General features: G+C 34.0%; 1 long non-coding RNA gene across 1 annotated transcript in view; it reads right to left on the bottom strand.

Moving 5' to 3' along the window:
- Positions 1 to 6,018, bottom strand: part of LOC147657143 (uncharacterized) — a 183,629-nt gene extending 177,611 nt beyond the window's left edge. The window contains exon 1 of the long non-coding RNA XR_015292835.1: positions 5,411 to 6,018. This is a non-coding gene — a long non-coding RNA (uncharacterized LOC147657143). The remainder of the gene's footprint in view (positions 1 to 5,410) is intronic.
- Between the last annotated feature and the right edge of the window lie 6,674 nt (positions 6,019 to 12,692).

The raw sequence follows: 12,692 nt of genomic DNA, 5'->3' as shown, positions 1-12,692 counted from the left end.
TTTTTAGGAAAAGTCGAAAATTAATTGGATTAAAAATTCGTAAATAATTTTCTTTACCGTGCAGGAGAACTTATCATGCAGACAATTGCATAAATTAATTCGATAACTTTTGCATAATTGTTATTTATATACGCGTTACGAAACGTGAAGGACGACGATCATTTTCAGAAGACGAAAATTAATCCCATTAAGAAATTGAAAAATAATTTTCGGCTCGAATGAACGATATTTAGTTTCTTGACTATTTTGAAAAGAGGACACGAGCCGCAAATTAATTTGAATTTCAATCAGATTATCACGAACCGCTCGTTGAACATTGTAATTAATTTCCGAGAACCGAACGGAACCAGCATTATATGCTCGGACCATTCTATTCGAGAACCTATTCTCCACTCTCTATATCTCATTACCCCTTATCACATGATGCACAGGGAGACTATGGACTTAATAAGCATAAGTGCCTCCAAGTGCACGAGAATATTACCTATACCGCACGATTTCTTACGTAATTATTAGCAGTTTTATATTTCCATCCTGCTCAATATCATCGTCCTTAACCGAACACAATATGGCACAAGTATTTCTCTCTCGCTCTCTCTCGATATTTAGGACTTCATCGTTCCATTGTATGTTATCATTTTACGAGATTACTCAGGAAATTATTTTAAATCTTAATTAAACAATTTCATCATTACCTTTTACTCGTGTACCACTTATTTAATTTCTCCAAAGTTTAATTATATCTCAAGAATTTCTTTCGCAATTTTACAAAATATTTAATGAATATTGAAACATTATGATTCTTGGTTATTTTTTTTTTTCCTTTTTTTTAGCAATTCATTTGTATATTGCCAGCAACATGATTTAAAAGTGCAGTAAATCGTAACAAATTGCGGGGCTACGATACAATCGTGAAAATGACTTTTTTATTCAATTTTATAGAAACAAAACGCTCTCATACGCGTGTTCTAAAGCCAAACTAATTTTCGAACAACGATATATGTGGCTCGAAACTCGTATAGCATTGTACATAGAACGCAATCAGTAGTGTATAAAACACGTAAACGATGCGAGTACATTATATAAGAGTTGTATCCATTTTTTAAAATCATTTAACAAAACTGCAATTACGAATATTAATAATATTTGGACAGCTGTGTATCAATTTGTTACTTTATATATGTGAAAACATTATTCGTATATTATTTTATACGAAATTGAAAATACACAAGCAATATCTTTTCAACTTTTATTTCCATGTAACTAAATGAATATACAGACAAAAAAAAAAAGAAGAAAAATCGTGGAACGTTTTAAATACTTTAATACAAATAATGAGTTTTCGAAAGCGAATAATAATTTACATTCGCTAGATTAAATATTAATAATATTAAATATTAGTAATATTTCGAAAATAAAGTATTTGTAATTAGCATTTTGTTTCTCCACGAACAATTAGATTATGCTATAAAATTCTTTCATGAAAGATAACATATACATAGACTTTTAATTAAGAGTAAACAATCTGAAATGTATGTGCAAGAGAAACTCCACTGACAAATTAGGTCAGCTAAAAGTTACATTGATTAATAGCAAAGTATTTCAACTGCTTTGAAAACTTTGAACAATAATTTTTGTTTATCTATCTCCTCTTTCTTTTTCCCCCTTTCGTTAAAATATTCATGGATTATGTTGGTAAGCAATAATTTTCATAAAATATATAAATAATCTTCATCTTTTGTTTCAAAAAAAAAACTTGTATCGAAAAAATAATTATTAATTAAACACCTGTGTTGTTATAAAATAAATGAATCAAGTTCTTCATTTCCAGAATGACTAAATTATTCATATGAACAACTGGAACACAATAAATATACAACATAATGTATATATATATGTATGTAACACAATTTGTGAAGGTAAAAGTTATTAATTTATACTTTAAAATGGATTCTGAAACTATCGATTTATCATAAACAGATGAATAAAATTGAAATAACATCATATAAAATCTTTTTCCTTCTGACTTGGTCATTTTAACTTTAATAACTTTAATACATTCAAACATCTATTTTTTCCATTCGAATAACAGCCAATGTTAATTCCCTTTAAAACCCGTCAATTCGACGCACGAGTATAGAATTCTCATTACTGATGCTCAATGTATCAAGCATAGAGAAGAGAATTCTCAAACAGAATTCTGTCCTATCTCATAACCTAAGTAATCCAGTGCCCGAGACGAAACGGATGCACTTCTTCGATCCTGTATTCAATTCCTGTTATCCTACAGATAAGGCGAGACGAGAACGAAATCCACGGGACGTTTCATTGTCAGCATATGCGGCAATAAAACGAAAGACGAGCCATTAGCCGGCACACATGTGGCGCTCGGCCAGCCGGCGGTAGTGCGTGGCATGCATGGGCATTCGTCACTTTCTGAATGGATTTCAAAAGCGCGTGAGTCAGCCCCTTCCTGGAAAGTTGATGCTATTTCAGCGTGTACGGAAAACTAAAGCGAAATAAAGCATGACTAACGACTCTCCGCCAGATTTACGTGCGTGGCCGGCGAGCCCGGATAACCCGCTGCTACGCACCCTGCCTTTTCGATCTATTTTTCCTTTTATTTACTCCTCTCATTTTTTCTTCCACTTCATCTCTTTCTCCTTTTATCTTCCCATCTACTCGCGTCTATTCGCTCGCGTTCCACGTTGCGAGCGTCGAGTCAACATCGTCCAAAATGCTCTTCCACGCGTGCACAAGCGCGTAGTATCGCGTCACCTGGAGGGGTCTTTCTCGATGTCATCATTTACCAGGCCGTGTTCCTCAGTAGGGCGTATAGCTTTTGCCGGATAAGCGGGATTTTCTTTCTATCTTATGCGGATCCACGTGATGTCGCGACAGACAGTCGTCGAAAATATTGTCGACGCGAAAAATTTTTGTCCAATATATTGTACATATGTATACACAGGTGTGTGCTATTCGTGTCACGCGTCTTCGATTTCGAAACGTGCGAATTTCGAGGATATAGTAGTATACGCGCAGATGGTTAGCAGAGTTTTGGGTACAGAGGGAATGCGAGGAATGTTGCGGTCGAGTCGTTGCTTGTGATTCGTGCTCCTTCTTTTTGGAAAGGGATGAGAAGAGATTGATGAATCTTCGTTTGAGAGAGTTTATATTTAATCGAATCTCCGATTTTCGCGTAAAATATATTTGTTGTATACGTGAATTTTGTTATATATGATTATGAAATAGGTATTTATATATTTATAACGAGTTTGTAATTGTTTCTTGAGATTTTTAATTCGTGACCTACATTTGAGTCATTACGTGGATATCGCGAGAATACGTGCTAACTTGTATCCAAGATGAATGCAGTGAACGTGTTGAGAAAAGAAATTAGAAAGGTAGCAATGTTTCTGCATTTAAATCCGATTGTTGCATTTTAAATGGATGTATTGCGGTACTCCGTTCAATCAAATCATTGATTTTTTAAAAAATTTAATAAAAATATGATATTGTATATTGTTATTAAATTGTTTTATATATATATTTTATATATATATATAAAACAAGAGAATAAACATAATTAATTCTTATACTCCAAAATTCTTTGGAAATTTTTTCAAATATATTCTATTTCAATATTTTCAATCAAAGAAATTATTTGAAATAAAATTTAATATTATGGCAATATTTAATTTTTATAAATTGAAATTTTAAAATTGAACTTGCGCAAAGACAAAAATGTGAACAAAAGTGATTTTTATTAGCGATACAAATATATATGAAATATTTCTTCAAATATTCTCTTTTACGTATTTTTGAAAATGCGAATAAGTTAAAAACTAGAATGTAGCGATATAACGTTATTAAAGGGAAAAGACTGTTAAAAATGCATAATGCTCAAAGCGAAAGCTTTTTTCAAACTACAAGTTTAAATGCACTTAAATAGAAAGGATGCATTATCTCCAAAGTAGTGAGTGAAATTTAATCAATGAAACGTTTCCGGTATTTCTTTGAAAAAATCATTAATTTCATTAAGGAAGCTACACGTAATAATTTTATAGAAAATTAGAAAGAATTTTAAAAACTATAAAAAAAATATATCGATAATTAAACTCAGATATTTAAATTCTTCATAAATTTTAAAAATTGCATCGCGAGAAGAAAAAACAAATACACAAAATTCGAATAGATAACATTTTAATTTTTCATTTTTTTTTTAAATTCTTCAAATAAGAGAAAAAAGATCTAATTATCTATTTATACAATAAATATTATTTTTAAATAATAGTTTTTTTAAATAAATTTAATTTAGAAATTTGAATTTTAAATCAATAAAATATATCAAGTAACATGAATAACTTGTAAAACTTTAGCATTAAGAAATATCATTAATTCTTTGAGTACTCTAAATTGAATTGAACGTAAACGTTTACTATAAGCGATGTGCAATTTTCTGCGATCATGATTGTAAGCATAATATTTAGCACATTGCACAAAATATAAATTTTACTCGTAAAATAATTACTTTAACTTTTACTATGTTAACTTATATAAGAAAAACGAATAAAAATTTCATATTCCAACTATGGCAATTATCTATACTCATAAAATTTTATAAGGTGCAAAATACGCGTATTAGTATACTACTGATAATATTCACCTACAATATTCAGAAATAAACGTTTTTAAACATTGAATATTTCTAACTTTTGAAAACGAAAAAACAACTTGAAAAAAATGTGAAGAAAGAAAGCTATGATTTATCTGAACACAACCTGTGGACCGTGTCGAGCACCTTTGAAAGACGATGTTCGAGAGCGTATAAGTTTGAAAGGACCCTATACAATCGGGCTATTTCGTAGTGGTTAGGGAACGACCGCCTAGGATCGGCTCTGTTTTCTGGTTGGTCGATCTTTTTGCTCTCAAATACCTGCCAACTACAGATCAACGCTCCAAACTTTCGACAAAGGTTCGTTTAATAAAGAATCATTGAATCTTCACGATGCACAGATTTTAAATTGTGCACCGTAGAGAACGAGAGGGAAAAAACATTGAATCAATGTGCGATAGGGTACGACAATCGTTGGTCACCAAAGTTCAAATAACAAGAGGTCCCGAGTAAAGAGAGATCAACGTTCAAGTTCCTCGTACAGAGGTGGTTCGTGTTCCCGAGGCAAGATTCCATTCCGAGTAAGTCCACGTTACTCGAAGAAAAGAGCGTGTTCGAATGTCCCGTCTGCCTCGTGTGCCACGGAGAGGGGGTTAGTAAGGTAAAAGATCGACTACTCTTATTCGCGTGCGTCCCAAGAAGGTCATAGCCGGACGCTCGCATAAATGAGAACCGCGTAGAAAAAGAATGAATCGAGCCTCGAGACGAGAGCAGAACAAAAATATCAACACTTACTGCCATACAAGGTGGTCGCCGTTCTCCCCGCTCGATCGCCACTATCCGTCAATCGTAACCGCCACCAGCAACCTTGCTCCTTTTTCTTCCTTGTCTCTCTTGACTGGTCGCGAGGGACGCTGCAGCTGCGACACACACAGACAGCGGCTGATGCACGAAACTTTACAAAATGGTTACGAGGCACTCCCGCTCAAATTCTTTTTTCCCTCCGTTCTCACCGCAACGCGTGCATCGTGTATATTTCGAAGAATCACGATCACACTCCGAAAATTATTATCAAACACTCACTCCGATGATACCGCACGAGTAACACGGTTCTTTCCGTGTTCAAACTTGACAGAGAAAAATCACGTGGTAACGCGTTCGACGAGTACAAAAACCGAAAACATCGACACTTGCGATTTATTTATCCACGTTAAATCTCGCGAGAATCGATATTGATCACGAACTAACGCGTGCGTTCCGATTGTCACATTACGTTGCACAGAAAAAAGGAAAAACTGTCGACTGCAGCACTGACACGCCGACGAAATATCCTGTACGGACCGGTGTGACACACGCTACGCGTCGCACATACAACTTTCGCGCGCTGCAGACTCCGGCAGACTGAGTGTCGAGAAAGTCTTGAGGCTAGCGTACGCGATTGCTGCGCTCCTGGCGGCCGATACCTGACCTATAGCGTCACGCGTCTTTGGCCGGTCTCTCTGTGCTCCGATTCCTTAGAAACTGGAGTATACATTCGTTGTATGGATCGTGCACATGTTAAATCAAATCTTACTTGATTCATCGATGCAGAAAATGCCATCCGGAAATAACAATCTCGATTTTCGTAAACATAACGAGAACACCGATTTTGAAACGATGTTGCGCATTTTGTAGGATCATGTTATAATAGCAAAAATCCACTTTTGCAAATTACCATTCATGGTTGATATTTACATAAAATTTTTGTGTAATATCTCGTAGATTTCACGAAGATATCTTAAATTTAAATCTTTAAATTTATTCGTTTCTAATAATTATATTAAATTTAAATATTTGTACAATTTATAATAGCTATAAAGAAATATTTTTATATAATTTCATAAAGTATTACAGAAATTGGTTACTTTTAACGATCAGTTAAAATCGCTTAAGGACATCGTGCACAGATAAAAGAACGAAAAGTGGTCTTGCCTCGTGACAAAATCATGTTGTAAAGGTAACAAAGGAAGCAATTTTTAAACTAGATTGTAAGTCCTCGTTCGTATTTTCCAGACCTTACATAACGTACAAGTTAATATAAAAGGAATATGAAGGAAAGAATTGGATAAAATCATCGAAATAAACCGCCATATATTTCTCATAATGTGAATAGGCTAAAATTAGGAATAATAACTAAATCTCATAATTAATTTGCTATTGTTCACAAATAAAATTGTATTCTAATCTCAAAAATCGCTGGAATTAATCTATAATTCTAATATATATTCAATATTTATTTAATATTTACTATAAGCGAAGCATTTAGCTACTAGTATAGCTTCTAGCCATTGAATCTCTGTTTAGTTTAGTTTGTTTATGTCGCTCTTACCTTACTTCGCCGAAGAAATTCTCAAGCCCTCTCGGCAAATATGGCATTCACACGACGGTACTCGGCCTACGGTAAACAATCTCTTTCCAACTGTGAATACGTGTATATGTGTACGCATTTGGCGAGCACGTGGCGCGTTATCCCGAAAGCGAGTCGAATTCTACGTGTGATTGGATGAATTCACGGTTGATCATATTTTTCTATTATATAGGTACAAACATTTTCGATAAAATGTAATTTAAATCGGATGGTTCCATTGTTAATTTTAAAATTTATCGATCGATTCGAGTTGTATAACTCTGATCCCTTTTAATTTATACGATATAATCGATTCTTTGCATTCAATTAATCTTTGCTCGGCCTAATACACGCTCTTTTAAATTTAATTAACGCAATCCACAAACAAAAATCTATTATTTCCTAAAATATTGAGATACTTTTAACGGAAAGAACGCCCCCCCATGCATTCTCATACACACACCGTAAATCAATAGTACGTGTCCATTCGTTCGATATCGTCGATTTTTTTGCGTAACGTTATTTTTGCAATTGGATAATTGTATTTATTGCCATTTAAATCGTACGGCGAAAGCTTTGTATCGATCGTTCTTCGGTCCCGCGAAAAGTTAATCGGCAAAATTGGCGGGCGTAAATAAACGCGCCAAAGACAATGGCCATTGTCGAACGAATAATCAGCACGGGAAATAGGAAAGAGTTGGTTTCGTTCGTTTCGATTTATAACGCCTTTCTCGCTGTATGTTAATGCGTGTTATTAATGTTCGTTGAGCATCGAAGTTACGATTGATCGATATTTTGAATTCAGTGGAATTTCTCCGCATTGTTCCGAATGCCGAAGGCGTGGCAATGGCGGACGAATTTTTTAGTCACTCGTACCTACCGTGGTTCGGGTGTACGACATTTATTAGAAGCAATTGAATAAATTACGTTTCATTCACTGCGCTCCCCCTTGCTCGTGCATTTCGTCGTTCCCTCGACCTCGGTCCCATCGAAATATCTTTTTGCCCCGTAACGCCTCGCGTTAGAATAATTTTTAATGCCTTTCCACCATTTCGCGCACGCCGACGAATTAAAACGAATCAGCTATGATTTCGCGCGTCTCCAAGAGACACGAGATAACGTTTTGTTATCCGAGTCGTGCGAAATATTGTTCACGAAACGTTTTTCTCTGGAAAATTGCACACCGTATGCGCGATATACGGGCAAACTAGAATTATTATGATTAAACTGTTCGGCGTTACATGAAAATTACGTTACACGAATGCGAAATGCAGAGTCACCATAAACGCGATAATTTTGCTGATTTGTGGAATATCGTGAATTTTTATCGTATACATTCTCTTTTCTTTTTTTTTTTTTTAATGCGTGTACACTATGCGTATTCGAGATGCGAGATGAATTTTTAATTTTTATTTCATTTTTTATTCCGATTCATCGGTAAAGGATTAGTATTATCAGTGTGAAAGAAAGGGGGAAAAATCCAATTCTGGTACGTAATATCCTGAATTTAATTGTTAAATGCTGAAATGGTTTCGTTTATTTATCCATTCTCGGGTTGATGGCCGATGCATAACGTTTACATTCATTTGCTTCTGTCCGAATGCAAAATGTCGGCGTTATGTATCGGTCATCAACTCTTGAACTGATTTGCTCTGAAATGAAACGGACTGTTCTTGAAATAAAACTATTACAGAATCTAGCGATTGGAACGAGGTGTCAGAGATTTTTGGATTGGATTTTTTATTGTTTAAGAATATAAAAAGTTCTAGTTTAAAATTAAAAAAAAAAAAAGAAGAATTATTTTTTAAGGAGTTCTTTTCACTTTTCATAGTTTTTATAATATTTTTTTGTTAAGCCAGGGATGGAATCAGGCCAAATATCGTCGCGATATTTTTTTGTCAACAAGAGAAAAATAGTCATTTTGATGCATACGACTACGTGTCCAGGCATATACCATATTCGTTAAATATTTAATATTCGATTTGTTTTTAAAATCTGTCGATAGTCATCGCTGCTTAATCGGAAAGAGACAGTTAAATAAAATAAAATCTTTGTAGGATATATTTACGTTTGCATTATGAAAATATATACATATATATGAAAGAATAGATACGATGGACATTTTTTTATGTGAAATTTTTTTTCCATAAACTTGAAATATCAAACATTTTTCTTATTTTTTATTTTTATTTTAAATGTTTTGATTATTTATCTCTTTTTTTTTTATGTGTGTATTCTTTGTATTACGTTTGTTTGATTTTGTCTACCAGAGTTTGGAGAAAAGGAGAGAACAAGATGCAGGTGTGAAAATAAATTACGAAGTGTTTCTTAATGAAACTTTTGTAGTAGACAGTGCTGTGGTAATTTTTCAAGCCTGTCTCATACTTGTCCTATTCCCCGTAGAAAGAAGATGAACCTGGGACGTGAAGAGTGAAAAATATTTATACCTCGTAGTAAAAATCGCGTAGAAAATTAAAATTTGTTATTATTTAAATAAAGAAAGTCTAGTGTTGCGAACGAAATATTGTATGTTTTCTATCAATTTAGTTATTTAATCTCACACATATAATGTTTATATTCTCATAATTTTTTCTATGGTACGAATAAAAGTTGATTAAAAGTTAAAAAATATTTCATGTTTTTTCAAATTGCTTCAAATCTTACAATTGAATACAACGCTGCATTAAGAATTATGTATAATTCACGAGTCTTGATATTTAGGAACGCGATTAGTTAATTGGAAAGTATGAAAAATACATACAATACTTAACAAGCATTTTTTCCCTAGTTGGTAAACTTTCATTACTTCAATTAAATACAGTGTCCACCCAAGTTTCCACTCATTAAGTGTAGTTTTATAACTACAGAACTCCGTGGTGCATAACTTTTCCTCGCTTTCTTTTCTTTTGTTCATACCATAAATACTTTGTTCACATGTATATTTTTACGAATACCGTTTCCCCTTCGAAAATTCGTCTCAAACATTGTTTGGTATATTTTTTACTTAATAAAAAAAAAATAATAAACAAAAAATTAATCATCAGTAACCGGAACAATTCCTGACCGATTTTAATGTTTCAAAGTAATGAAATAATTTCTTAATATCATCCAAACTCTTGGTGTCAACTTACTCGAAGCTGTTACAAACTATTAAGAGAATGTAATTAAACGGAGAATGTAGATAATGCTATGTATATTAAACTTGGGATAGTTGAAATATCCCGCCACCAGCGTTTAACCATATGAGTATCTTATTAAAATATTTACGTTACCTAGATAAAAATGAAGGTTAACTCGCTTGTTAGTTGCTATTAATTAACTTTTCATTTAATTTAATTTTCTCCATCTCCTCTTTTTTTCTTCCTATTTTTGTCATAATCGAATAAATTTACGAGGGAGAGAAAGAAAGGGGAAGAGAAACTATTATGAACTATTATGATTAATCTAACAAAGTGTATTTCACTCGAATAATTTCATGGTGGTAACATGGAATGTTATGAAAAATATATATAGTTTCATTAAAAACAGATATCTTATTCAAATGATATATTACAAAGATGAGTGTGATTTCATTCACAATTCATTGGCCAATTCTCGCGTTCCCAATTAAAATGAAACAGAAACTTTTGAAATTTCGCATACAGCCATACACGTCTAATTAATAGTCTGACGTTCGACGATTCTCGAATTGCGGAGAAGTGTTCGCTAATCGATTACCTACTTCGGTGCATTAGAGTACAACGAGCAATCTATCGCAAGGAGGCATCCTGGCACGGGAACAATACACTCATTCAAATGGAATAATGCACATTTCGAGTGTGAAGCGGAGATACTGTAAACCCAAACAGAATATATTTACCGAATTCGAGTTATTACGAATCAGGGAGTGGAAGAAAGAAATTATCGCTCGCTCACGATCCTCCGATGTTCAATGGAGCTTAATTTCCCGTTCATTGTCGTGGATCTTCCGGATAAATGGACAAACAATTGTATGGACAAACTTGAACCAAAAATATGTCGCCAATCGTTTCGAATGAACCAAAATCTGATTAATTTTCTACGACCACTGTAGCTTCCATCTATCGATCTCTCTTCCGCCCTCATACCTAGCTGCTCTCTCCCATCTGCCCGTCTCTCGCTGTCCCTCGTCATTTTCTACCATTAGGTGCAATTTCGTTCGACCATAGTCATATCTTTGAAGAGAAGAGAGAGGATATTATACGACCAAAGTACTCGTGATACTCGTCCTGGATAACGGAAGACATTCTCCTCCATCTTTCTGCCCTGTCTTCCTCTCTATACGTGTACTTTTCATTGCACGTCATCTAAGTTATTATTTCCCCTATGTCTATTCCCGCGTGTCCTCTTTTTCTTCCTCTCTCTCTTTCTCTCTGTCTCTCTCTCTCTCTCTCTCTCTCTGTATCCGTTTCTTATATTTTGATATCAGGCTCTGTCTGTCCCATCCAGCAAGCTGCTTCGTTAGTTTCAGCGGCGTTTGATTACGCGGCATAGCCGGAAGGCCCAATGTTTAATTTCTTTCTCTTTGCACGGCCGCGGGTCTCGTTGAGATGAATGGCAGCATAAGAAATAGTAAAGGTACGCGGTTTACACAGGCGAGGCACGCGAAAAAAGCACGCGGCTATACGAGATATATACGAGTATGCTCGGCTCGAATGTATAGACTCCCCCTCCCCTGCTAACAGGCAACCGGTGCCTGTTCTTTTGTAATTCTTTTCTTTTCCCGGCTTTTTAGTTTTTACACGCTGTACACCTCCCTCCCCTCGTTTTCTTTTGTGGTCACCGATGAAATAACACGTGCACCAAAAAATGCCGGCACAATACGAGCCGGTGCAGGGACCTTTCGATAGGCCACGTGATTGCCTACTCCCGCGAGTACCAGAAACTTTGATGCATCCAGTGCGCCATCGTTTCTGAATTTCGAAAGTAATGTTTGGTCGAGCTGTTAATTTACGAAAGTGTGATAGATCATTAACGTTGTCGTTAAACATTAATCTGTTATTTGAATGAAAAGTAGATGAATTTCAAGTAATGGAATTTTGTAATTGTTTGTAAGAGATTGGTTTGTGGTGTTGTCGAATTGGAAAATGTTCTTCACAGTTTTAATTATGTCGCATGTCGAAACGAAACTTCTCGTTTCATTATATTATGAGAAATTAATAATGATGTGTAATAACATGTATTGCAAGACTGTGATTAATTCTTCATATTAATTCTTCGTATTTTTGTTGTTAAATAACTCGTTTCGATATGGGTGATGTTTTAAAAGAAATTTTAACAATAATAAAATCGAAGAAAATCGTACAATGAAATATATAAATTGATTAAAATTGAAATTAAATTTTAAAGTAAATTATAGAGAACTTTCCGAAAATGTAATTTAGTGACGTTATATGTTATTACTTCATAATATGTCAATATATATTTTATTTACAATTAGCTGTTATTTGCATTTTAATTCTTAATGCAATTAATTGCATCGTATTCAAATGTTCACTATGTCATACGCATTGATTATCAATATATTTTAATTATTGTCCGAAATGAAAAGTAAATTCTATCAAATGTGGAAAATATGTGTTCATATCAGGAAACTCAAAAATCTCAAGAAAAATCGAGCAAAAAAGATGCAAAAACAATGGCAGCGATGTCGAAAGAATTTATTAAAATTGA

The sequence above is a fragment of the Apis florea genome, unplaced genomic scaffold, assembly GCF_048593485.1.
Source record: "Apis florea isolate Af1SG1 unplaced genomic scaffold, ASM4859348v1 contig_3203_pilon, whole genome shotgun sequence".
In the NCBI taxonomy this organism is placed as follows: Eukaryota; Metazoa; Arthropoda; class Insecta; order Hymenoptera; family Apidae; genus Apis; species Apis florea.
Note: the sequence above shows the minus strand (reverse complement) of the source record. Positions and strands in the feature narration are given on the sequence as shown.